Here is a 27,502-nt window from a genome sequence, read left to right as displayed (position 1 = left end):
GGCTGGTCCTAGGCAATTTAAGTGTTTCTTGGACCCCCTTCTTCTTTTAAAAAAAACAGAAAATCCCATTATGTAAAACCTTTTCCCTGATTTTCAGCAGCCCATTATCCCTTGTTCCCCATTAGTATCATTAACTAATAGCCACTAACATTACATTATAATATACTAGTACTAACACCCTGTTTTTACTGCTCATTCCCAGAAATGCCCCTGAAATCTTGATGTTATTACTGAAAAATCATAACCTATAGCAAAACAGATTCTAAAATCTGTACAAACTTAGTTATCTCCTGATTTACAGCTATAACCAATCCTATTAACTTCCTAACACAATTGCATTTGACCAACTTTTGCAAACTTGAATTCAAACTGGACATTAAAACAATATTATACTGAATTCAGAACTGACAACATATTACTGCAATTATCAAAACAATTCAGACTGGACTTAACACTGAACTAGAATCAAACACACACAGGATCATTGTCAATACTGACAATGTCCTGAAACTTTAATGTTCAGACAATAACATATACAACATACATTTGAATTCACTGATTCACAGACAATCATGATTTAATTGACGAGCATTAATCAATTGACTATTTACAACATTTGTCAATAATTAGTCTAAAATAATAGAAGCAGACTGTTTTAGTCAACATTTTCAGAAATGAAAAAATTCGTAATATAATTAATCGACGAACTTAATCGAGTCGATTACACACATTGTAAATAACCACAACCAACAGAAACAATTCACATTCGGATTAAATAGACAGAAATGACAGAATTGATCAAAACAAATATGAAAAATTAACAAGCTATTAATACGGACAACAATACACGTAGAATACACAAAATAAATAGAAAAATACCTCTGAACTTTAATCAGACTCGATCCCAACTCAGCTTCGGATTTTTGTTTGAAATCAAACAGACCTTAGTCGAAGTATTTTCCACTGAAAATACTTCGACTAAGGTCGATTAAACCTCAATCCTTGAATCAATTTGGATAAAAAATCCAGAAATTTGGTATTTCTAGGTTTCCTGAAGGCTCGATTTGGGATCTAATCATTTCTGGTTAGATTCGAGAGAAACCAAGTATGACACAAGGGTGAGGGAAGCCTAGGGGTTGATTGGTGTCACTTTGGAACAGATCTGGGTAATTTTTGTTTGACTCGAATTTTCAAAAGAAGATTCGAGAAGCTCTGAAGTGATTCGAGCCAAACTATCTTCAGATCCATAACAAGGGTTGTTAGGGGAAGTCATGGTATTAATTTGGGGTTGATTGGTTTAAGTCTGAACTTGGCTCGAATCTTCAAATGAAGATTCGAGAACCTCCAGGGAGATTCGAACCAAGCAGGTAACATATTCGGATAGAGGAGGCTCAGGGGGTTCTGGGGTGTTACTTTGGTGACCGGCGGCGTTGATGCCGCCGGGTTTCAGGCGAAGGGGAATAGGGGCGGCTAGGGTTAGGGGTCTGTTTGAGAAGATGATGAACAGGAGAGGATGGGGGGGGTGTTTAGTTAGGGGCCGGGGTAAGGGTTTGGGATTTATATAGGGGTGGGGTGGATCGATATCGTCCGTCCGATCAAGCAAGATGAAAGGCCAGGATTAATTCATTAAACCAAACGACGTCGTTTGATTTGAAGTTGGGGTCGGATTGAATCGGGTTAATGGATCGGGTTATGGGTTGCGGGTAAGGGTGATGAGATCTTGGCCGTTGGTTGGATTTAATCCAACGGCCCTTGATGAGAGATGACCAAACGACGTCGTTTAGTTCTGGCTTTGAATTGGACCGGACAGGGCTGTTTTGGATTGGGCTGTGAAAGGGATTCAATTGATTTGGGCCTGGATTTTAATCCAGGTCCAAATCTTATAACTTGTATGCATTTTTTATTTTCTGATTTTATTAATTAATAAAAATCCTAAAAAACAAAATTACAATAATATTAATTATAATATAATTTTAACTTCTCAAAAATATATTAATCAATCTATAATAATTATTTAACACATAGACAAAACATCAATCAAACAATGAAACATTTGAAATAGAATTAATGCATATTTTTGTGATTTTATTTAAATTAACTTAATTAAATGCGTACTTAAATCCTAGATATACATGAAACATGTATTTTTATTTTTATTTTGTTTAATTATAACAAAACAAACATTTTACGGACATAAACAAATATTTAACACCACGCAAAATTTAGAAATTACACAGCAAAAGAAATTTATTTTATTTTTTGATTTATTTTGGAGTAGTTTTTCGTAAGGCAAAAATTACGTGCTCACAGTGTCGGCTTGCCTAGTACCACAATATGCGTCATCACGACAGGTTAGAGTTTTGCGTCGTGACATTTTTGTTTTTAATTAAATACATTTATTAAACCTATGGGCCGGCCCAGCCTAGTCTCGGTCAAGCCTTATGGGCCACATGCTTACTTGGGTCGGGCTTTAAAGTCTCATTTTAAATGGGCTCAAAATTTTTTAGCCCAGCCCTATTAAATTACAGATTGGGTTGGGCCAGCCTATCAGACCAAGCCCATTTTGACGGTCCTATTCTACTTCTTTTGTTTTCATTTTTTTCCCTACGTATATTTTTGTAATTCCTTTTTCGTATAGTAAGGTGTAGTTATATAAGTGTGAATGAAGAGATGAATTGGTGAGCAAGAATAAGATATGAGGAAATATTCTTTAGAGAAGAACCATGAGTTAGGAAGGTCTATTTGAAGAATCCTTACATAGGCGGGTGCATTTGGAGAGGTCATATGAGAGTGAAGCACTGATTATTTTTGGATAAAAAATAATTTTTTTTCCAAGTGGCGATATTCCATTGACTTTTACTTTTTTCAAATTCTTTTTAAAGGTAACTTAAACTTAAAATACTACACTACTAGAAAATTATAAAAAAACAACTAAAGAAAAATTACAAAGTTATTAGCAAACGAAAGAAAATTGACCCAGTAATAACTGGTATCAGAGCATAGAATATGTGCTTTGCTTCAGGCTTGGACACCCTTCTTTTCAGCCAATGGTATTTAATTTCAGCTTCAGCTGCCTTGTCTTAATCCAACCTACTATATTAATCCCTCTTGTGACAGAACTTTCAAGGTTGGCACGCAACCATTCTAAGTCAAAAAGTGTCACATCCCTCTAGATACCTATCCGTTGCACTTATATCCTTGACCATAGCTCTCTTTTGTTTCTCCACATCCTGAGAATTTCCTTTGCAAAAGGAGTCTTATCATTATCATAGTCAATTCTATAGTGGTCCATGTTATCAACTTGCGATATGACTTGCTTTCTTCCAGATTGTCTTATACCCGCAATGGAGCATAAGGTTGAAGTCCTCGAAGTCCAATGAGAATCAAATAAGATAGAATTCCGTGGATTACCAATTTCTCATAAGGATACCATGAAAACATCCATTGAGTCGAGGTGACAGTCAGCTTGCTAAGTAACTTGCCCCATCCTTTAACACTATTTGGATGCTTGAATGCAACCACTAGGACCATGTATAAAGTGATATGGTTAGCATCATCTTGTTTGTAAATATCTTGACTTCCGTTGATCTTTTGGATATGGTCCATAAAATACAATTGCAGCAATAAATTGCATCTATCGAAATGTTTAGCTCCCTTCTTACAAAGGTCCAAAGCTCGGTACATATCTGCAACAACCATTGGTACTATGGTGTATGGCTTGTCCTCAATGCCATTAAATAACACGTTAGTAACCATAACAAGTTGGGTGTGAATGTCCTTTTTTCTCCTCGAGGAAATACTATAGGCCCAAGAAAACAAACTGCAAAAACGAATATCCTCTTTTCGCTTCAAGAAGCATGTGGAGAGAACACCTCTCGATGTCATAGAAAACATCTGAATGACCAAAGATGTCGAACAAATAGTGAATGGGGTATCTTGGATTCTTTCAAATTCTCTAGCCCAATTTCTTTCTCAAAACCAAACTTTTCAAGGAACTCTTTTAGTGATGAGTTTTTTGAAATAATCATGCCAGCGATCTGCCAAGAATGTCTATCTTTCCATAACAAACTTACATTCTCTATGAAGCTTAATTTCTTCTAACAATGGTGTCATCTCATTTTTTTCGAACCTGAATACGACTCTATCTTCATCCCAATAGATGGTTGATGCCTTAATAATTTTCCTACCTCCATAAGTAACGGTAGATGAACCAACTTTTTTTGTACTTTGAATTGTCAATTTTCTCCTAAGTTTTCCTATCATGACTTCAGCTGAGAAGGGATATTCAAAATCATGCCAATCTTGGGTAAACAACATCTTAATTCAGGATTTTCTGCATCACATAAAAAGGTTAATCCTACCCGTTTTTCCCTTTAAGAGTAAATGATCTACATAATTAGTGTGTTTATCTTTCAAATAATGCACATAAAGGATGAATAGGAGTCACTCGGGTTATAAACCCGTTTGGCATTTGGATAAGGCTAATTAAAGGACTTAATACACCTAGGATAATAAGCCTCTTGCGTTTGTGTGATGCATGTCCCTAAGAAGGGTTTTGGTTTAGCTCTATCCTCGGTGATTAAGAGTGGATTTTTCGAGACTTGTCTTCACCCAAACTGATAACTTAAGAGTGGTAACCCCGTGACTGTCGACTGCATCGCTTTTTGACTTACCTACAAACATTTCCCTAAAAGGTATTTTTTTTAAAAGTGAACGATCGCAAATCACGTAACCACTAGGTGTGTTCTTGGTGTGAGTTTTTAAAAAGTGGAGAAAATGAAAACAAAATGACAGTTTATAAAAGATAGCAATTACAATTTATAAGAGGTAGCATATTCACATCAGGCAATAAACAAAGAGAAGCATTCACAAAAATACAAATCCATTTTTATTAACCCAAGTTTGATATGGTTTAAAACCTAAATTCTCCAACGGAGTCGCCAATCTATTGTACCCCATTTTAATACGAGTTAAATTAGAGTATAACCTATTGAAAACCTATAAGTTTAATCAATTTTACAGGGAGTCAACACCTAATTATTCTAAGGTGAATGAGGACACCTATTATCAAAATGCTTAAGTTAAACTTCGTTTTATGGTCTTAATCTAAAGATTCTACGTAAGGGTTTTAAATTGTCACGACCTAAATTTCCCTCCGTATGATGTCGTGATGGTACATAGTCTCTAAGACTAGGTAAGTCTAACAATATTTGAAATAATTGAAATAATAATAAATATCTCAACATCAACATATATATATATATATATATATATATATATATATATATATATATATATAAATAAAACTGAAAACAGTCGCTCGGTATGTACAAGTAAATCTGTAACTCAGAGTAAGAACAACTCCCAAAATTCGATTGTAACGACTCAACCGATCGTTTTGAGATCTAGCGTGTTGCTCGGCAGTTTGAGGACATGAGTAGCTTCACTTCATGCATTGTGACTTGTATGCATGGTCGGAATTGAATTTCGGGAAGTTCGGAGTTGATTTGAAAAGAAAATTCTCATTTCGGAAGCTTTAAGTTGAAAGAATTGACTAAGGTTTGATTTTTGAGTAAACGACCTCGGAATCAGTATTTGAAGGTTCCAACTGGTTCGTATGATAATTTTGGACTTGGGAGTATGTCCGGATCGGGTTTTGGATGACCAGTGAGCATTTCAGCGCCTATTGTGGAAGTTGGCATTTTGGAAGAATTTCATAAATTTGGGTTGCAGTGCATTTCAATGTTGTCGATGTCCGTTTGGGATTTCGAGTCTGGTAATAGCTCCATATGGTGATTCTGGTATTGGGAGCACGTCCGGAAGTGGATTCGAGGTCCGCAGGTCATTTTAGGGTCATTTGGCGAAAGTTAGAAATTTGAAGGTTTTTGAAAAATTTGATCGGAAGTGGACTTTTTGATATCGGGTTCGGATTCCAATTCCGGAAGTTGGAGTAGGTCCATAATGTCAAATGTAACATGTGTGCAAAATTTGAGGTCAATCGGACGTGATTTGATATGTTTCGTCATCGAATGTAAAAGTTTGAAATTCTAAAGTTTATTAAGCTTGAATTGGGGTGCGATTCATGATTTCGATATTGTTTGATGTGATTTGAGGCCTCGAGCAGGTCCGTGTTATATTATGGAACTGGTTTGTGTGATTGGACGGGGCCCAGGGCCTCGGGTGTGTTTCGGGGTGGTTTCGGATCATTTTGGGTTGTTTTGCAATAGCAGATACTGGTGTCTGGTGTTGTTCTTCACGTTCGCGAGCATCCTCTCACGATCGCGAAGAAGGATTTGGCTTCAGGGACTTTGTTCTTCGCATTACCGAGGAGATCCTTGCGTTCGCGAAGAAGGAAATCTTTGTTGTACAGGACTGACTTTGGAGGCTCATATCTCACAATCTATAACGAATTTGGAGATGATCCAAAAATGAAAGTTATATCTCTTTGTGTCTAATTTTCAGAAAGGTAAACTATTTAAAATTTGGATTTGTGTACAAAAAGTTATGCCTATTATACTACAAGCTGTCCGGGAAGATGAAGAAGAAATATTTGTTGCACAGGGCTGAATTTGGCAGCTTATATCTCAAAATCTATAAGGAATTGGGAGATGACCAAAACATAAAAATTGTAGATATCGGTGTCTAGTTTTAAAAATATTAAACCATTTGTCATTTGGAATTTTGTACAAAAAGTTATGATCATTATACTAGAGGCTGTCTGAAAAGAGTTTGGAAATGACTTTTGAAACTTTTGTTCATCGCGAACGCGATGGGGGTCTCGCGAACGCGAAGAAGGATCGCTTGGGTAGTGTATAAGTTTGAAAAACTGGGTTTGGCTCATTTCATCTCATTTCCTCCATGGGAAACGACCTAGGAGCGATTTTGGAGCTCCATCTTCATCATCTATGTCAAGGTAAGTGATTCCCACCTATTGCAAGTTAATTACTTGGATTATATCTAGATTTTAACATGGAAAATCATGGGAAGTTAGTGGAAATTTGGGGTTTCGAAGAAAAACCTAGAAATTGATATTTTTGGATTTTGGGCATGGAATTGAGAATAAATTATATATTTGAGTTCGTGAGGTTATGGGTAAACTTTATCTTCGAAATTTTATGGAATCCGAGCACGTGAGCCTGAGGGCGATTTTGTCAACTTTTTGATCGATTATTATGAGTAATTGGGCATAAATTAATGGATTTTCATAATTATTGTCTAGTTTTGGAGCGTTGTGCATCGATTTGGGCCTTCGGAAGGGCGTGGAATGTCGGTTATGAAACTTCGGAGCAAGATGAGTCTCCTTTCTAACCTTGTAAGAGGAAATTGTCCCCATATGTGAATTAATTGGATATGTGCTTCTATTTGTGGGGGGCTACGTACGCATAAGGTGACAAGAGTCCGAACATAGGTACTATTATTCCTATGTCCGGGTAGTCCTAGGTTACATCATGCTTTGTTGATATTATTGTTGATTGATGTTATTGTTGCTTTGAGAAGAGATAAGATTGAGGTTGCATAATAGTTGTGTTGAAAGGTATTATAATTGAGGAATTTAAGAATTTAAGCGTCTCCGTTAAACTTAGTACTTTCAAAAGAAAAGAATTGAGGAATCTTATAATAACTTATGAAATCTATGTGTAACCGCGTCCCATGCGTGTTTCGCGAGAGGGGAAAATTACCTTAAAAAATTTCAAGTTGAATTTTCAATATTTTTGAAAAGAAGCAAGAAAGAGATATGATTTAAATGTTAAATTTATATTCGACCACGTTGCATGTATGATTCGCGAGCGGGGAAATTCCTTAAATCTACATTTGACCGCGTTGCACGTATGATTCGCGAGCGGGGTATTTATGTCACGACCCAAAACTCAGACCTGATCGTGATGGCGCCTCTCGTGAAGACAGGGCCAGCCGACACAACACCCATTTTAACCCTTTAATCATTAAGAGTCATTTTTAAGCCTTCAATTTAACAAATGTTTCATAATATAAGTCTGAATAAACAGTGCGGAAATAACATACAAGCCCGACATCGGGATGTCACTAGTCATGAGCATCTACCAAGGTCTGAATACAACAAAAACAGTCAAGTGTACTAAGTACAATAATGAAAATGAGAGGAAGGAAGCAGTGCTGCGAACATCGTGCAACCGCCTTACTAACTCCGATGACTCCGTGTCTGAGCAATCAACACCCACTACCGGGTTCCGAAATACCTGAATCTGTACACGAAGTGCAGGGAGTAATGTGAGTACTCCAACCCAGTAAGTAATAAGAGTAAATAAAGACTGAGCAGTATGAAACAATGAATCCACATTTATGATAAACTCAATGAGCACAACGGGCTTTCAAATCAGAATACGAGTCAATCGTCTCATTTAAAATCCAGCCTTTTGGTAAAAATTATATGAAAATGCTTTCCAACAATTTCAGTAGGGGTTCAATACCATTTATAATAAAATATATGAAAACCGTAATCGGCCCTTCGGGCAAAACATAGTATGTATACAGCCCCCCAGGCAAAACAGAAATTTATTCCCATTTTATAACTTAAAAACTTCAGTTTGAATGAAATTTGTTTAAAGTGTTTGCTCAACATTTTCAATAGAGGCTCGATTTAAAGATGAGTGAAAGCAGTAATTAAATCAACATATTCGATAAAACTCACTTTAAGGAAAAGTGAAAAGCAGTAAGTTCATAAACAGGCTCATGTATATGTATATCTATAGCCCCTCGGGCAAGCCTCTCAGTCACTCGTGACTCAACTCTTACCAATCAGCGGTCTCACTCAACACTCACACTCAATAGGTACCATATATATCGTTGCGGCTTGCAGTCCGATCCATATATATAGTCGACTGCGCTCACTGAGGGTGTGCAGACTCCGGAGGGGCTCCTACAACCCAAGCGCTATATCGCTACGGTGTGTAGCCCGATCCAACACACACACACACACACACACACACACACATACACACACAGCCCGATCCGTATATCGTTGCGGCGTGCAGCCTGATCCATAAATGTATTCGACTGCGCTTACTGGGGCTTTGCAGACTCCGGAGGGGCTCCTATAGCCCAAACGCTATATCGCTGCGGCGTGCAGCCCGATCCATAAATATATAATCCTCACAACTAAGCCCTCGACCTCTCTCTCAGTTATCAATCTCACAATCAGGCCCTCGGCCTCTCTCAACCATCAACCTCACAAGCCACTCGCACAATAAACAATCAGACTCTCGGTCTATCCTAATCATCAACTTCACGATCACTCGGACCATCAGTAAAATAGGGAACTCAGCCCAAACAGTTTTCACATTTTAAGAAGTAAAGTAATAAAATCAGATTTAAACAATAAACAGGTAAAACGTGACTGAGGATATGCTTTCAAAACAAATAGAGTGAGGAATAAATAGTAAAAATTCCCCTAAGGGTCTCAACAGGTCGGCACAAGGCCCCAAACATGGCATACAACCCAAAATATAATATCAATTTCTAAAATGTGGAATATCATAAGATTTCAAATCAAATACGCGACTTAACAGTCGTACGGGATGGACCAAGTCATAATCCCCAACGGTGCACGACTTCACGCTCGTCATCTAGCGTATGCGTCACCTTAAAGTAGCACAACGATGTGAAATTCGGGGTTTCAAACCCTCACGACAATATTTACAATCATTATTTACCTCGATCCGGTCCAAACTCTAGCCCGCGATGCCTTTGCCATCACGAATCGATTTCCGGATGCTCCAAATCTAGCCACAATTAGTACATAATCATTAAAATATGCTAAGAGAACAAAGCCCACTCAAAAATACCCAATTTACATCAAAAATCCCGAAATTTCTCAAACCCGGCCCCCGGGACCACATCTCGGATTCCGATAAATTTTATATCAATAGGTTCTTTATCCTCTCACGAGTCTATACATACCAAGAACATCAAAATCGGACCTCAAATGACCTTTTAAATTCCCAATTTACACTCTCCAAATTCAAGCCCTAATTCCCCAATTTTAGTCCTTAAATTCCATTAATCATCGATCTAATCTGTGAAATAATAGCATAGGAACGAGTTTTAAGTCCAAATTTCTTACCTCAATGAAGTTCCCTTGAAAACCCTCTTTCAAATCGTCCAAAAAGCTCCAAAGCCGAGATAAAAATGGTGAAATTAGCTAAAATTCGCGAAGGCCACAATTTATACCTTCTACTTAGACATTTTCGCATCTGCGGCCCAATACCCGCTTCTGCGGTGCCGCATTTGCGGTCATTCATCCGCTTCTGCGAAAATCACTTACCCGGTCAAAACTCGCATCTGCGATCCATCTTTCGCACCTGCGCCTTCGCAGGTGCAGTCCATTAACCACATCTGTGGTCCCTGCCTTCCCAGGCATTTCCGCTTCTGCGACCTCCCTTATCGCACCTGCATTCCCCAATCCGCATGTGAGAAAATACCAGAAGCAGCAAATCTAGCAGCTGCAACAAGGTTTCAAACTTCTCGTCAACCATCCGAAATCACCCCGAGGCCCCCGGGACCTCAACCTCAACAAAAAACACAAACATATCTTAATACCTTATTCGAACTTGTATCAATCTTCAAAACACTTCAAACAACATCAAATCAACCAAAACACGTTGGAATCAAGCCAAACTTTCTAAAATCTTCCAAATTCCGCTTTTGATCAAAAACTCAACCAAACCACGTCCAAATGACCTGAAAGTTTGCACACATATCCCAAATGACACAACAGAACTACTGCAACTTCTGGAATTCCATTCCGACCCCTATATCTAAATCTCACCTATCAACCAGAAAACGCCAAAATCTTAATTTTGCAAATTCAAGCCTAAACCTTCCACGGACTTCCAAAATGAATTTCGATCACGCTCCTAAGTCCCAAATCACCTAACGAAGCTAACTAAATCATAAAAATTCTGATCCAAGATCATATACCAACAAGTCATATCTTGGTCAAACTTTTCAAATTTCAAATTTCAAGCTTCAAACTGAGAACTGTTTTTCCAAATTCATTCTGATTACCCTAAAAACCAAAACCAACGATTTACATAGGTCATAATACATCACACGAGGCAAATCATGCCCGAGAAATGACGAGCAAAGTGCAAAAACTTAAAATGACCAATCGGGTCATTACAATTTACTTCTACTACTCTTATGGGATCAGGAACAATAAGAATGTACGGAAAAACAATAGCACAGGAAAACAAGAAGATAATTACAACACGTAAGGGAATGAACATCTTACAAGTAAAGGAACAACAACAATAACAAACGATACAGCAAATTGAGCAAACACAGTAACTGCACGACAGAAACCTCGTGCCATAACAAAAATTTGCACGGCAGAAACCCTGTGCCATAATAACACTCTGCACGGAAGAAACGTCATGCCAATAACACTATGCATGGAAGAAACCTCGTATCAATAACACTCCGTACGGCAGAAACCTCGTGCCAATAACACTCTGCACGAAAGAAACCCTGTGCCAATAACACTCCACACGGAAGAAACCTCGTGCCAATAACACTCCGCACGGAAGAAATCTCGTGCTACAACCAAACAGTCATCTCAACAAGAATCACGAAAAGTCAACACATAGTAAATGAAACAATGATATTACAAGCAAGGAATCCTACAGTTAAAGAATGAATACATAAATCAAGGAAGCAGGTAATTCAACTAAGCATGTTGTACAAATTTGCAATTAAGAGATGAGACACGTAGACATGTGAAATTAGACTAAACATGATGACAACACGTGCTAGCATAACTCAATTAAGGCATAAAAAGGAAACTACTTAGCAAAGACCGAAATTTTAATATTTAGCCCGTGTACGCACTCGTCACCTCGCGTACACGACACTCACATTTTACAAATTGTCACAACATTACCAAATCTTAAGGGAATTGCCCCAACACAAGGTTAAACAAGTCACTTACCTTAAACCTCGCTTAATCAATCAATAAGAACGACTTTCCCTCGACTTCCCGACTCCGAACGGCTCAAATCTAGCCAAAATCAATTACATACTATAAATATAACTATACGAAACTAATCTAAATAATAAAATTATGAATTTAGCAAAGAATTAGAAAATCGCCTAAAAAAGTCAACCTGAGTCCACGTCTCGGAATTGGGTAAAAGTCACAAAATTCGAACATGCATTCAGCCACGAGTCTAGCCATACCAAAATTACTCAAATCCGGTATCAAAACCTCAAAAATTCGATCTAAGAACTCAACACCTTTTTCCCGCAATTTCTCACCCCAAATCCTTAATTAAATGAAGAAATTAATGATAGATTAGTGAAATCTATATATAGATATAAAGGTGGGAATGAAAGAGCTAAGGTGACATCTCTCTTTGGCCAAGCAATAGTATTTATCTAATTTCTGATTTTTTGGCTTCTCACCTTTTTTTTAATAAGAAATTCAACATATTCATGAGTTTACAACAGAATTTAATGTGTACCTATAACTGTAAAATAAATACCCATAAAGAATTGTGAAGGCATTAAAGAAGTGCGGTAAATTAGGATGGTCAGATTTTCAACAATTCTATCTCTCTTTTTTTTCCCTTTCTTCTATTCAATTAAATCTCCTTTAAAAACCCTTACATAATGTTTCAATTCTAAAATTAATTCTTACCATTTATAGTAAACTGTCAGTTACAACTTTATATATGCATGCAACAATTATAACTGCAGAATTTGAAAGGTGTCTTCACCACTAAATTCTAAACACCTATATAAATAGAATATCATATGCATTCACCATCTCACTTTTCCACAAATCAAATTCAAATCTTGTGAAGTGTGCGTTAGCAGAAATAGATATAAGGATGAGTGAAGTGAGAAAACCAAGGCATTAATTATCCAAAGCCATTTGTAATTTCAAAGAATCATCAAAACTCTTACTATCTTGACCTCCGCTTGAATCATTACCATACCATAATAGAAATTGTTTTATTCCAAGGTTGGTGAATTATCATGATAGCTTGAAGCGGATTCAAAATACTATATGAATCCCTCTTTCTTCACTCTTAAAGTCACCAAAACAAGGAATCAGAAGGCTTTTGGTGAGGGGTTTAAAATATCATATCATGCGGAGAGGCAAAAAGAAGAAAAGAAGCTAGGGTTAGAAGTTCTGATCAGAAACTACGACAATTTGATATATTTTTGCAACATGGAGTCTTGTGTGAATGTAATTTTTGTCTTGCTATCTCTTTTTTTCTTTCCGTTGAAGCACAATTCAAATTTATAGGAGATAATGATGAGAGTTTTTTAAGGGAAAACTGATTATTGGGAATTTTGCATAAAATTAGGAAGAGATTAAGGGGGGAAAAGGAAAATGAAAACAAAACAAATGGAAAAGGAAAGAGAAATAGAAAAATTACAATAAAAAGAAAGGAAATACTCGGCAGAATCAAAGCTTAATTTCAGAAGAATATTTCATTTACTATGTTTCATATATGGTAGGTTTTAATTACTTTATTTATCCTTTCTCTTTTATTACTTCATGCTTTATTTAAAAAATAAGAAAAAATTATAAAAAAATCACTAATAACTATCTAAGAAAATTTAAATGTACAAATAAAATATTATTCTCTTCATTTCAATTTATGTGAACTTTTTCGAGTATAAGAGACAAACTAACTAATTTCCCATGTGAATTCGGACATAGAATTTTAAAAATTTTAAAAATAAATTTACATATATTAGAAACTAAATAACTATAAATCAAAATAGTTAGTAATTCAAGATATTTAAGAAGTACTTTTTAAAAATGTGCTCAAAAGTAACTTTATTGAATTTCTAAAAAGTAATAATTTCACATAAAATGGAACAGAGGAAGTAAATATTAAAATACATAAGATCTATCTATATATGCAAACACATTGATAGAAGTGAAAGTACTCTCTAATTTAAGTAGGAATATGACAAATATCTCTTGAGTAATATAACAAAAATAATTTCAAAAGAATTATCACTATAGTCTAATTAAAAAATTTGGACGCAAAAAATAAATTTTAAAACAGCGCGAAGCGCGGCCAAATGCACTAGTATAATAAAAAGCCTAGTCAAGAATCCTCATCCAAATATTTTCTTTGAAAATTCTCCAAAATCTTGTCTCAATCCGAGCTCTCAAAGTACCAAAATAAAAATGAGAGCAAACCCTCAATTTTTGAAATTTAATCTGTTGCCTAGGTGTTTCTTCTTTGCGAACGCGGAAGTTGCCTCGCGTTCACGAAGCACAAAAAGTTACTGCCCAACAAATCTTCTTACACGAACGTGAGGGCGCACTCATGAACGTGATGCACACTGCCCCCAAGCCTCCGCGAACGCGAAGCCTTACTCACGAACGCGTAGGCTTAAAGCCTGATGCCCCACTGACCATACCTATATGCGAACACGTAGACCATCTCACGAATGCGTAGACCTGAAACTCCAAAGCTTTGCGAACGCGGGATCTACATCGTGAACGCGAAGGCTAAATTCCAGCAACACTCAAACTCCTCTATACGAACGCGGGAGCACCATCGCGAACACGTAGAAGGAAACCAGACACCAGAAAATTTGAAGCTTCAGACATCTTCCAAGTCTAAATTCCAATCCGTTAACCATCTGAAATCCATCCGAGGCCCCCGGGACCTCAACTAAACCTACCAACAAGTCCTAAAATATCATACGAACTTAGTCGAACCCTTAAGTCACATCAAACAACGTTAAACCCACGAATTGCACATCTATTCAAGCCTAATGAACTTTTGAATTTCTAACTTCTACATCCGATTACGAAACCTATCAAATCAAGTCTGATTGACCCCAAATTTTGCAATAAGTCATAATTGACATTGCGGACCTACTCCAACTTCCGGAATCGAAATTCGACTCCGATATCTAAAAGTCCACTCCCGGTCAAACTTTCAAAAAACATCCAACTTTTCAACTTTCGCCAATTAACACCGAAATAACCTACATACAAGTCTAACTACAGTCAACCATTACAACTTAAACTACAAACTTAGGGACTATGTGTCTCATTTCACTACGAAACTCTCCCGAACCCGATACCAAGAACCTAGTCAAGTCAAGTAATCACAAAATAAAACATAGGGAGCAATAAATAAAGGATCAAGTCTATTACTCACAAAACGATAAGACGAATCGTTACACAAATATTCTAAAAGGAATATTTTTAAGACACTTTTTAAAATCCATTAAAATAGTTAACCATACCAAACTTAGGTTAATAACATAAGACTTATTAAAAAGTAGTATTTAATGTATTTTAACTAAATATAACTTATAAAATAGTGATTTATCCTTGAGAATATTACTAAGTGATAAAGTTTATATTTATAACAATACATACATAGATTCGGAGGATGTGGCCCTTTTGAGAAAATCTAACTGTTTGTTTGTCTTCAAAATTTGTCAAGGGTCAAAGATCATTGAAACCTCATTATTTAAAAAAATACTCCCTCCGTTCCAATTTATGTGAACCTGTTTGAATGTACACAGAGTTTAAGTAAAAAAGAAGACTTTTGGAATTTGTGGTCCTAAACAAGTTCAAATGGAGCCCAGAGTATTTGTGTGGTTATAAAAGCTTCTCATTAAGGGTAAAGGTTGTAACTTTAAGCTAAATTGTTACTAAATTAAGAAAGGGTTCATTCTTTTTGGAACGGACCAAAAAGGAAATAGATTCACATAAACTGGAACAGAGGAAGTAATAATTTGCCAAATCAATTCCAAAGTTACATTTCAAGAGAATGTAATCTAAAATTCGTATTCGTCCGGACATAATTTAAAGAAAGGTTTTTTCCATAGGTCTAATAGCCCATTTGACCAGGCTGCAAAAATCAGTTTATTTTGAGAAGTATTTTTTTCAAAAGTACTTTTGGTGAGAAGTAGTTTGTTTTTGACTAATTAGTTTGAAAAACACTTCTGAACAACAATTAGTGTTTGGTCAAGCTTTAAAAAACTGTTTCTAAGTGTATTTTTCTCAAAAGTGCTTCTCAAAAAAGTGCTTTTGGAGAGAAACTACTTTTTTCTACTTCTCCAAAACTGTTTCTGTTTCTCCTCAAAAGTACTTTTTTTCCTTATAAAAGCTTGGCCAAACAAGTTATTTTTGGCCAAAAGTGCTTTTGGCAAAAAAAAAAACACTTATGACCAAAAAGAAGCTTGGCCAAACAGACTATAAAAATGCTATCTTCAACACACTAGGTGATTATAATCTTTAAGGTTCGACTATAACTCCACATGATAAAATTATTCATCAATCATAGCTCCAAACTAAGATAAAATCAATTCATATAAGGTAACTAAAATGTAGACAAAAAATAGTGAAGAATATCAAAAGCCGCCACATGCGATTCCAAGCAAGTTATGCTTGTTTTACTTGAAGTCCAATGTAGCATAAGATTCCATGGTAATGACTTAATGCTAGTGCGAGGCGAGTCTTACATTAAGGGGTCGTTTGGTAGGAAGTATTAGAAAAAATAAGGCAAGCATTAATTCTATGCATTACTAATACCTTGTTTGATACATATTTTTAACCTATGTATAACTAATACTATATCATACTTGGTATTATCCTATGTAAAAGTAATGCATAGAAAATCATTGCATTAGTAATACATATTAATGCATGCATTAGTATGGTTAAAGATAAAATTATCCTTAAAATCCCTTAAAACTAGAGAATATGGAGGGTATTTTTGTAAACAACTATTTTTCTTAAAAATTATGCAATACATTATAATTTTAATACACCATACCAAACAGTAAATAAGAAATAATATCCGCATAATTAATACTTGCATTACTAATGCATACATTATTAATCCATACATTATTAATTCATGCATTAACTATTCTTATAGTGCCCTACCAAACACCCCTAAAACTCATATTACTCCAAGTGCTGGACAGTGAACGGGGCGTGGATATTGTTATCGCTAGTCGAACTTCCTCGCTCTGCTCAACTTAGTTACAGACAATGTTGAAAATCTCCGACACTGTCGAGAATCAACATTGTAAATTTTGGGTTTACTTCTCAAAGAAAAATAGGTTGAAAACAGTAGCTATTTGAGGGCTATAGGCAACAATTTTTTTTGTTCGAAATTATTGAGGAAGTTAGTATTTATATGTCTTCTAGGGTTAATTTTGGCGACTTCAAAAATTGAACGCGTGAAATCAAATATTGGGGTCAACATAGATTTGACAGGGAAGAGATTTCTTGGTAAAATAAAAATTCCAGTGATTTGCTTTAGATTTTACCCGAAGTAGTGAGATGTTGATCTGAACAGATGAGATTCGAATATGTAAATGTATGAATTTGGGGAAGAGAACACATTTTCCTTCAAAGATAGTTCTGCCGAAATTTTTTTCCTCAAAATGGTGTGAACAAGCACTGTCCATGGCTGAAGAAAGGCTGAAAATTGCATAAAAATGGTAAACATTTGAGAAGGTGGCACTGCAGAGAGAGAGAAGCGAATGAAACTCTAGTCAATTAGGGTTGTAAGATTTTTTGTGTAGGGGAAAATTCTGACCATTAGATTGGATGAGTCTGTGGATGAGATTAAGTTTTAGGATAAAGAAAAAATAAAAGAAAAATAAATAAGGGCTGATTTTTTGGAATTCTCTAAAAGATGTCAGAATTAATCTTGGCCGTTAATTCAAAGTAGACTTGATCTGATGGAGACACATGGCGAGAGAGTGGGGTAACATGCGAAGATATGAGAAAAGCGTGTGTCTTGGTATGCAAAGGTGTGTGCTAGTTGTGCGTATGTGACCATTTGGCGCCTACATGACGCTTAAGTGGAGCTGATAAGGAAAAAGAGTAGAGTAGGTGGGCTGGTGGTACGAGCCTCAAATTTGGACTATTTTGTGGGCCCATTTGTTTTTTTCCTGTAAAGACCCGGTCGGTTGTTTCGAGAGTTGTAGTCCCGTTCCCTCATTTTTTGTTTTTGTTGTATTCTACAGTATATTATGACTTATCGGGTTAGTTGGCTCGAGTCCGAAGTGATTTCGGAGTGAATCGAGACGCTTAATCTCTTATTTGGAAGCTTATGCTGTAAAAGTTGATCGGATACTAAATTATGTGTAAACGACATCGGATGTGAATTTTGATGGTTTCGTTAGCTTCGTTAGGTGATTTTGGACTTAGAAGCACGTCCGAATTGTGATTTGGAGGTCCGTAGGAGATATAGAACCACATTTGGCCGGTCTCACATCTTCCCATCCTCTACTTAGTTGTCTCAATTACATCGATCCTGAACTACGTCCATCCAAGTATTCTTGCCCTTACCCTTTCGGTCGAGCACAACCTCCCGAGCGCTAGGTTCAAGCAACTTCATACCACTTCGTCCCTTTCACTCTTCAACCTGATCTCTACATTCATAGCTTGAAAAAGCAAAAGAGGGTCACCGTCACCTCTCTTAATGACTATTCTTAAGCTTCCTTTCTTTGGGAGTAGGATCTCTTTCCTAGGAGCTCATAGAAAGATAGCGAAGTCAGATAGTTCTTTCTTGCTTTCCTTCTATCTTTCTTTCTATTTCAAAGCTTGTGCTTTGGTTCAGATCACTGCTTAGGCTTCAATTTTCGAAAGTTGGAATTTTGAGAAGTTTGACTAGAAGTGGACTATTTGATATCAGGGTTGGATTGGATTCCCGGAAGTTGGACTAGGTCCGGGTGTCATTTAGGAATTGTGTACAAAATTTGAGGACAATCGGGCGTGATTAGATAGGTTTTAACGTCGTTTGTGGAATTTGGAAATTTCAAAGATAATGCATGAACCCATGTGCAATTCGTATTTTTCATGTTGTTTGAGGTGATGTGAGGATTCGACTAAGTTTGCATCGGGTTATAAGACTTGTTGGTATATTTAGTTGAGGTCCCGAGGGCCTCGGGTTGATTTCGGATGGCTAACGGAACACATTTTGATGTTTAAAGGCTACTGAAATTTAGACTCAGCTGGTGTAATCGCACCTGCAGAGGTTTCATCGCAGGTGCGAGCCCATAGAAGCGGAGAGGAAGGTCGTAGGTGCGGGCAAGGCCAGGAAGGTCAGGGGTCGCAAGTGCGAAGGATTTCACGCACTTGCGGTAGCGTAGATGCAGACAAGAGGGCGCAAGTGCGAGCCCTGGGGATTCAAGTAACTTCAGCAGAAGCGACACTTTTACCGCAGATGCGGAGCCCACAGGAGAGGAGTATTAGCCGCAAGTGGGAAAAAGCCTGGATGAACCTATAAATAGAAGACTTCGAGATTTTTCACCATTTTCATCATTTTTAGCTCGGATTTTGGGGATTTTGAAGTGATTACTAAGGTAAGTTCCTTGTGCTTATTTATCTTCAATAATGGTGTTTTTCCACTGATTTTACACCTAATTAGTGAGATTTTGAAGTGAAATTTGGGAGTATAGAGTTTGAGAATTTGAGAGTGTATTTTGAGGATTTAGATGACCAAATGGTGTCGGACTTTGATAAATTTAGTATGGTTAGACTCATGAGTGAATGGGCTTTCGGGTTTTGTAACTTTTGTCGGATTTCGAGATGTAGGCCCGGGGGCCGGGTTGAGCCAATTTCGGATTATTGGGTCTAATTTAGTAGTTTCTTGTGGAATTAATCCCTTTAGCCTATATTAATTGGATTGTACTGCTTGTGGCAACATTCGGGACATTCGGAGGACGACTCGCGAGGCAAAGGAATTTTGGAGTAGAGTTTCGCTCGGATTGAGGTAAGTAACAATTATAAATCTGGTCTTGAGGATATGAAACCCCGAATTTTGGTGTCGTGTGATCATTTGGAGGTGACTCACATGCTAGGTGACGGGCGTGCTCTAAAGGAATTGCGACTTGGTCCGACCCGTGAGACAGTAATGTTGAATAACTTACTGTTGACTACGTTATTCCTCTGTTTTATGAAGATTTGACTGGAATTCATGTTAGAAACCATGATTAGGCTATATGATAACACTATTGGGACCCGTTGGGGTAGTGTACTTTTTGAATTAGCTGCTATTTGTTGTCTTGTACTCAGTCATGATTTTACTTGTGTACCATACCTCCATCTCTTCTTATTTATTGTTGATACATGTTATTATCTCTGTTTGGCTGATTTATATGATTTCTGAGAGCCCGAGAGACTAGGGAGGTTGGTGACTGAGTGAGGCATTGGGCCTGATGGTGAGATATTGATACTATAGCACGTGAGTTGTCCATGCAGCATGTGAGTTGTTCGTGCAGATCTTGATTTAATATTATAGCACGTGAGTTGTCCGTGCAACACGTGAGTTGTTCGTGCGAATTATAGCGCTTGGACTGTAGGAGCCCCTCCGGAGTTTGCATACCCCCAGTGAGCGCATGTATCTATTGAGTGTGAGCACTGAGGGCTGAAAGCCGAGTGATTGAGCTATTGAGATGAGTTGAGTGACTGTTACCCTGAGAGGTTGTACTTGCTTTCATTTGTTGTTGTACTTAATTGATATATGTCATTGTTGTGAAATTCTTGGAAGATTTTATATACGGTCTATGTGAACTTGAAACTATATAAAACTGACTTAACTTAAACTGCCGGATTTGAAAGCATGCATATTCTTTACTGAAATTACTGAAATGAATTGTACTTGTATAGCTTGTCACTGCCTCTCTGTTCCTTATTTGTTTTGGTTACTTGCTGAGTTGGAAGTACTCATGTTCCTCCCTGCACCTTGTGTGCAGATCCAGGTGTGACCGGTCACGGAAGCCAGTCGAGCGTGGTCAATTATCGGAGATTTACGAGGTAGCTGCCGGCGTTCACAGTCCGTCTTCTCCTTCTTTGCTATTTTTGTTCTTTCATGTATTAACATTTAGATACACACTACTATAAGCACTGTTTTCTTAAACTGGAGGTCTAGTTGCTCATGACTTGGTGACACCTTAATGTTTGGGGCTATCTTTCCGCACTGTATTTTGAGTTTAACTTCTGTTTTTATGAAAACTCTGTTATGAAAAAGCTTTTGGTTTATATTTTTTTATGAAATATCGAAGTATTTTGAAAAATCGGCTTGCCTAGTACCATCGATAGGCGTCATCACAATGGGTTAGAGTTTTGGGTCGTGACAAGTTGGTACTAGAGCCTAGGTTATATAGGTCTCACGAGTCATGAGCAGGTTTAGTAGAGTCTTGCGGATTGGTACAGAGACGTCTGTACTTATCTTCGAGAGGTTGCAGAACCCTTAGGAAACATCACATTCTTGAATTCTTATCGTGCGAATCTGTTGATTGTAGTAACTAAAATTCTGTTATTCTATTCTCTCAGAGATGGTGAGGACACGTGCTACTGGGCACGACAGACATCCACTAGTACCACCATTTGGAGCCGCAAGAGGCCGAGGTCGCGATAGAGGTCGTGGTAGCGGCAGAGGTGCAGCTCACATAACAGCTAGGACAGCACCTGCAGATCTACTAGTTGTCCTAGTTCAGGATCAGGTCCCAGTTATGGATGCGCCAGCAGGACCAGCTCAAGCACCAGCTGTGCCCATTGTTATTCCAGGCCTTCAGGAGGCCTTGGCTCAGATTTTGACCGTGTGCACCAGTCTTGCTCAGGTTTTGTCTGTTCCAACCGTAGCAGCCACTTCTTAAGCCGGGGGAGATGCTCAGACTCATGCCGCCCGCACACCCGAGCAGGTGATGCAGGGACTCCAGACATCGGGGGCACCACCAGTCCAGCCGGTTGCAGCTGCTCAGGACTATGTGGTTCCTACTATGTCTGATGACGAGCAGCGTAGGTTAGAGAGGTTTGGGAGGTTCCAACCTCCATCTTTCAGCGGTGCAGAGGGAGAGGATGCCTAGGGTTTCTTGGACAGATGTCAGAGGATCCTCCATACAACAAGTATTCTGGAGACTAGTGAGGTCTCGTTCACTACTTTTCAGTTTATTGGAGCTGCCTTCACTTGATGGGAGGCTTATGAAAGGCGTAGGTCGATTGGTGCAGCGCCACTTCATGGCAAGAGTTCTTTGTTCTCTTCTTGGAGAAGTATGTGTCACAATCTCGCAGAGAAGAGCTGTGCAGACAGTTCGAGCAGTTGCGTTAGGATGATATGACTATGACGCAGTACGAGATGAGATTTTCTAAGTTAGCCCGTCATGCTGTTTGGTTGGTTCTCACAGATAGGGAGAGGATCAGGAGGTTCGTTGATGGCCTTACATTTCAGCTGCGGGTGCTTATGGCTATAGAGAGGGTGATTGGTGCTACTTTTTAGGAGGTGGTTTACATTGCTCGGGAGATAGAGTTTGTCCGCCATCAGGAGCGGGTTGAGAGGAAGGCCAAGAGGCCTCGTGGATCAGGTAGTTTTGGTGGTATTCCTTCTGGAGGTCAGTTCCAGCATGACATGGGTCATCCCTATAGACATGCTCAGACGACCCGACCAGTTCATCGTGGTGCGTCAGTCAGCCACAATTCTCACATTGCTCGCTCAATCCAGCCTTCATTCAGTGCACTACTAGTACAGAGTTCTTACCATGCCTCGTCCTCTCAGGTTTCTATGGGTAGTTCCTCGGGGTATTAGGAGCAACAGTTCCGTCAGATGAGGGGTTGTTTCGAGTGCGGGGATCTTGGTCTTATCAAGAGAGATTGCCTAGGTTGTTGTGCAGGACTCCACAGCAGAGTTCTCGGCTGATGGCACCAGCACCAACAACTACCCACCCGCTCATCCAGATCGAGGTAGGGCCCAGTCTACTAGAGGACGCCCTAGAGGGGGAAGCCGATCAGGTAGTGGTCAGGCCTATTTCTATGCACTCCCTACCAGACCAGATGTCATTGCTTCAGACACAGTGATCACATGTATGATTACCGTATGTCATCGAGATGATTCTTTATTATTTGACCCTGGTTCCACCTATTCGTATATGTCCTCATATTTTGCTCATTATTGGATATGCCTCGTGAGTCTCTAGTTTCATTTGTTCGTGTATCTACACAAGTGGGCGATACTATTATTGTGGACCGCGTATATCGGTCGTGTGTAGTGACTATCAGGGGATTAGAGACTTTAGTTGATCTGTTGCTGCTTAGTATGGTTGATTTTAATGTTATATTGGGTATGGATTGGTTGCCTTCATGTCATGCTATTCTGGACTATCACGCTAAGACTATGACATTGGCGATGCCGGGTTTGCCAGAGATTGAGTAGCGAGGTTCTTTAGACTATGTTTCCAATAGTGTAATTTCATACTTGAAGGCACATCAGATGGTTGGGAAGGGCTTTCTTTCCTATTTGGCCTTTGTGAGGGATGTCAGTGTAGAGACCCCTACTATTGATTATGTTCCGGTAGTGCGAGATTTTCCGGATGTGTTTTCTGCAGACCTGCCAGGCATGCCGTAGGATAGGGATATTGACTTTGGTATTGATCTGGTGCCGGACACTCAGCCCATTTTTATTCTACCGTATCGTATGACACCGATGGAGTTAAAAGAATTGAAGGAGCAGCTTCAGGAACTCCTTGATAAAGGGTTTATTCGGCCTAGCGTGTCACCTTGGGATGCACCAGTTCTATTTGTGAAGAAGAAGGATGGTACCATGAGAATGTACATTGATTACAGACAGTTGAACAAAGTCACAATCAAGAACAAGTATCCTTTGTCTCGTATTGATGATCTTTTTGACTAGCTTCAGGGAGCGAGATTGTTATCCAAGATTAATTTGGGCTCAGGGTATCTCTAATTGAAGATTAGGAACTCGGACATTTTTGAGACAACTTTCAGGACCCGTTATGGTCATTATGAATTCCTTGTGATGTCTATTGGGCCGACCAATGCCCCAGCAATGTTCATACATTTGATGAACAACGTGTTTCGGCCTTATCTCAACTCGTTTGTTATTGTGTTCCTTGATGACATCTTGGTGTACTCTCGTAGCCAGGAGAAGCACGCCCAGCGTTTGGGGGTTGTATTGCAGCGTTGATGGAGGAGAAGCTTTATGCCAAGTTCTCCAAGTGTGAGTTTTGGCTCAGTTCAGTGGCGTTCTTGGGGCACGTGGTATCCAGTGAGGGTATTCAAGTAGATCCAAAGAAGATAGAGGCGGTTCAGAGTTGGTCTAGACCATCCTCAGCTACAGAGATTCAGAGCTTTCTTGGTTTGGTGGGTTATTACCATCGGTTCGTGTAGGGTTTCTCATCTATTGCATCACCCTTGACCAAATTGACCTAAAAGGGCGCTCTTTTTAGGTGGTTGGATGAGTGTGAGGTGAGGCTTCAGAAGCTTAAGACTATCTTGACCACAACTCCAGTTCTAGTTCTACTATCATCTTCTAGTTCGTATACAGTATATTGTGATACTTCTTAGATCGGTATTGGGTGTGTCTTGATGTAGGGGGGTAGAGTGGTTGCTTATGCTTCACGTCAGTTGAAGCCCCATGAGAAGAACTACCATGTTCATGATTTGGAGTTGGCTGCCATTGTTCACACGTTGAAGATTTAGAGGCACTATCTCTATGGTGTGTATTGTGAAGTATTTGCTGATAATCGTAGCCTCTTGCAGTTGTTCATAAAAAAGGATCTCAATTTGAGGCAGCGGAGATGGTTGGAGCTGCTAAAGGACTATGATATTACTATTCTGTATCACCCCAGAAAAGGCCAATGTGGTGGTCGATGCCTTGAGTAGGAAGGCGGTGAGTATGGGCAGTCTTGCATTCATTCCTGTTGGGGAGAGACCTCTTGCACTTGATGTTCAGGCTTTGGCCAACCAGTTCGTGATATTAGATATTTTGGAGCCATATCGGGTTCTAGCTTGTGTGGTTTCTTGGTCTTCTTTATTCGATCGCATCAAAGAGCGCCAGTATGATGATCCTCATTTGCTTGTCCTCAAGTACAAGGTTCAACACGATGGTGCCAGGGATGTGACTATTGGAGATGATAGGGTGTTGAGGATGCAAAGTCGGATATGTGTGCCCAATGTAGATGGGCTTCGGGAGCTGATTCTTGAGGAGACCCATAGCTTGCGGTATTCCAATTATCCGGTGTCGCAAAGATGTACCAAGATTTGCGACAACACTATTGGTGGAGGAGAATGAAGAAGAATATAGTTGGGTTTGTAGCTCGGTGTCTCAACTGTCAGCAGGTAAAATATAAGCATTAAAGACCAGGTGGCTTGCTTCAGAAGACAGAGATTCCGCAGTGAAAGTGGGAACATATCATCATGGATCTCGTAATTGGGCTCCCATGGACTTCGAGGAAGTTCGATGCTATTTGGGTAATTGTGAATCGGCTGACCAAGTCCGCATACTTCATTCATATGAGTACTACCTATTCTTCAGACCGGTTGGCCGAGATTTACATCAGAGAGATTGTTCTCCTACACGGTGTGCCAATTTCCATCATTTCAAATAAGGGCACGCAGTTTACATCGCAGTTTTAGAGAGCCGTGCAGTGAGAGTTGGGCACTCAGCTGGAGTTGAGCATGACATTTTACCCTCAGACGGGCAGTAGAGTGCACTATTCAGATATTGGAGGACATGTTACGCGCTTGTGTCATTAATTTTGGTGGTTCATAAGACCAATTCTTGCCACTTGTGGAGTTTGCGTACAATAACAGTTATCAGTCGAGTATTCAGATGGCTCTGAATGAGGCTTTATATGGGAGACGGTGCAGATATCTGATAGGTTAGTTTGAGTTTGGTGAGGCTACGCTTTTGGGTACAGACTTGGTTTAGGATGCATTAGACAAGGTGAAATTGATCCAGGAGCGGCTTCGCACGGTGCAATCGAGACATAAGAGTTATGCTAAAAGGAAGGTCTGTGATGTGTCTTACATGGTTGGGGAGAAGGTTCTGCTGAATGTATCACCCATGAAGGATGTTATGGGGTTCAGGAAGAGGGGCAAGTTGAGCCCTCAGTTCATTGGTCCTTTTGAGGTACTTCAGAGGATTGGGGAGGTGGCTTACAAGCTTGCCTTGCCACCTAGCTTGTCGAGTGTGCATCCAGTATTTCATGTTTCTATGCTCCAGAAGTATATCGGCGATCCGTCTTATGTTTTGGATTTCAGCACGGTTCAGTTGGATAGTGTTTGAATTATGATGTGGAGCTGGTGGCTATTTTGGAGCGGTAGGTCCGCAAGTAGAGGTCAAAGGATATAACTTCAGTGAAAGTGCAGTGGAGAGGTTAGCTCGTAGAGGAGGCTGCTTGGGATACCGAGCGGGAGATGTGAAGCACATATTCACACCTATTTATGGCTCCAAGTATGTTTCTAGGCCCGTTCGAGGATGAACGTTTGTTTAAGAGGGGGATGATATAACGACCCGGCCGGTCGTTCCGAGAGTTGTAGCCTTGTTCCCCCATTTTCTGCTTTTGTTGTGTTCTACAGCTGTATTATGACTTACCAGGTTAGTAGGTTCGGGTCCGCACTGATTTTGGAGTGAATTGAGAGACACTTAGTCTCTTATTTGGAAGCTTAAGCTGGAAAAATTGACCAGATGTTGACTTAAGTGTAAATGACCTCGGATGTGAATTTTGATGGTTCTGTTAGGTGATTTCAAACTTAGGAGCGCATCCGAATTGTGATTTAGTGGTCCGTAGTATAATTAGGCTTGAATTGCCAAAAGTTGGAATTTTGAAAAGTTTGATCGGGAGTGGACTTTTTGATATCGGGTTCGGATTAGATTTCCGGAAGTTGGACTAGGTCTGAGGTTTCCCCACTGATTTTACACCTAATTAGTGAGATTTTGAAGTGAAATTTGGGAGTTTAGGGTTTGAGAATTGGAGAGTAAAGTTTTGGGATTTGGATGGCCAAATAGTGTCGAATGTTGATAAATTTAGTATGGTTAGACTCGTGAGTGAATGGGCTTTCAGGTTTTGTGACTTTTGTCGGATTTAGAGATGTGGGCCTGGGGGCCGTATTGAGCAAATTTTAGGTTTTTGGGTTTAATTTAGTAGTTTTCTTATGGAATTGATCCCTTTAGCTTATATTAATTGTATTTTACTTCTTGTCGCTAGATTCGGGACATTTGGAGGCCGACTCGCGAGGCAAGTACATCTTGGAGTAGAGTTTCGCTCGGATTGAGGTAAGTAAGAGTTATAAATTTGGTCTTGAGGGTTTGAAACCCCGTATTCTGTTGTTGTGTGATCATTTGGAAGTGACACACATGCTAGGTGATGGGCGTGTGGGCGTGCATCGAAGGGATTGTGACTTGGTTCGTCCCATGAGACCGTTATGTTGAATAGCTTACTGTTGACTATGTGTTTCCTCTGTTTTATGAAGATTTGACTGGAATAAATGTTAGAAATCATGCTTAGGCTATATGATATCACTGTTGGGACCCGGTGAGGGTTGTGTACTTGTTGAATTAGCTGCTATTTTTTGTCTTGTACTCAGTTATAATTTTACTTGCATACCATACCTCCATATCTTCTTATTCCTTGTTGATACATGTTATTATCTCAGTTTGGGCAGATTTATATGATTTTTGAGAGCCCGAGAGACTAGGGAGGTTGGTGACTGAGT

The 27,502-nt window shown here is 38.9% G+C and overlaps 1 long non-coding RNA gene across 1 annotated transcript; it reads right to left on the bottom strand.

The window, feature by feature from the left end:
• Positions 1–7,998: 7,998 nt before the first annotated feature.
• Positions 7,999–17,679, bottom strand: LOC107760071 (uncharacterized). Its single transcript, XR_001642339.2, has 3 exons — positions 17,308–17,679; positions 11,966–12,034; positions 7,999–8,222 (listed from the first exon to the last, which is right to left on the bottom strand). It is a non-coding gene; the product is annotated as an uncharacterized LOC107760071 (long non-coding RNA).
• Positions 17,680–27,502: the final 9,823 nt, after the last annotated feature.

Source organism: Nicotiana tabacum, chromosome 1 (genome assembly GCF_000715075.1).
Source record: "Nicotiana tabacum cultivar K326 chromosome 1, ASM71507v2, whole genome shotgun sequence".
Taxonomy (NCBI): Eukaryota; Viridiplantae; Streptophyta; class Magnoliopsida; order Solanales; family Solanaceae; genus Nicotiana; species Nicotiana tabacum.
This window is presented reverse-complemented; position numbering and strand designations above follow the sequence as displayed.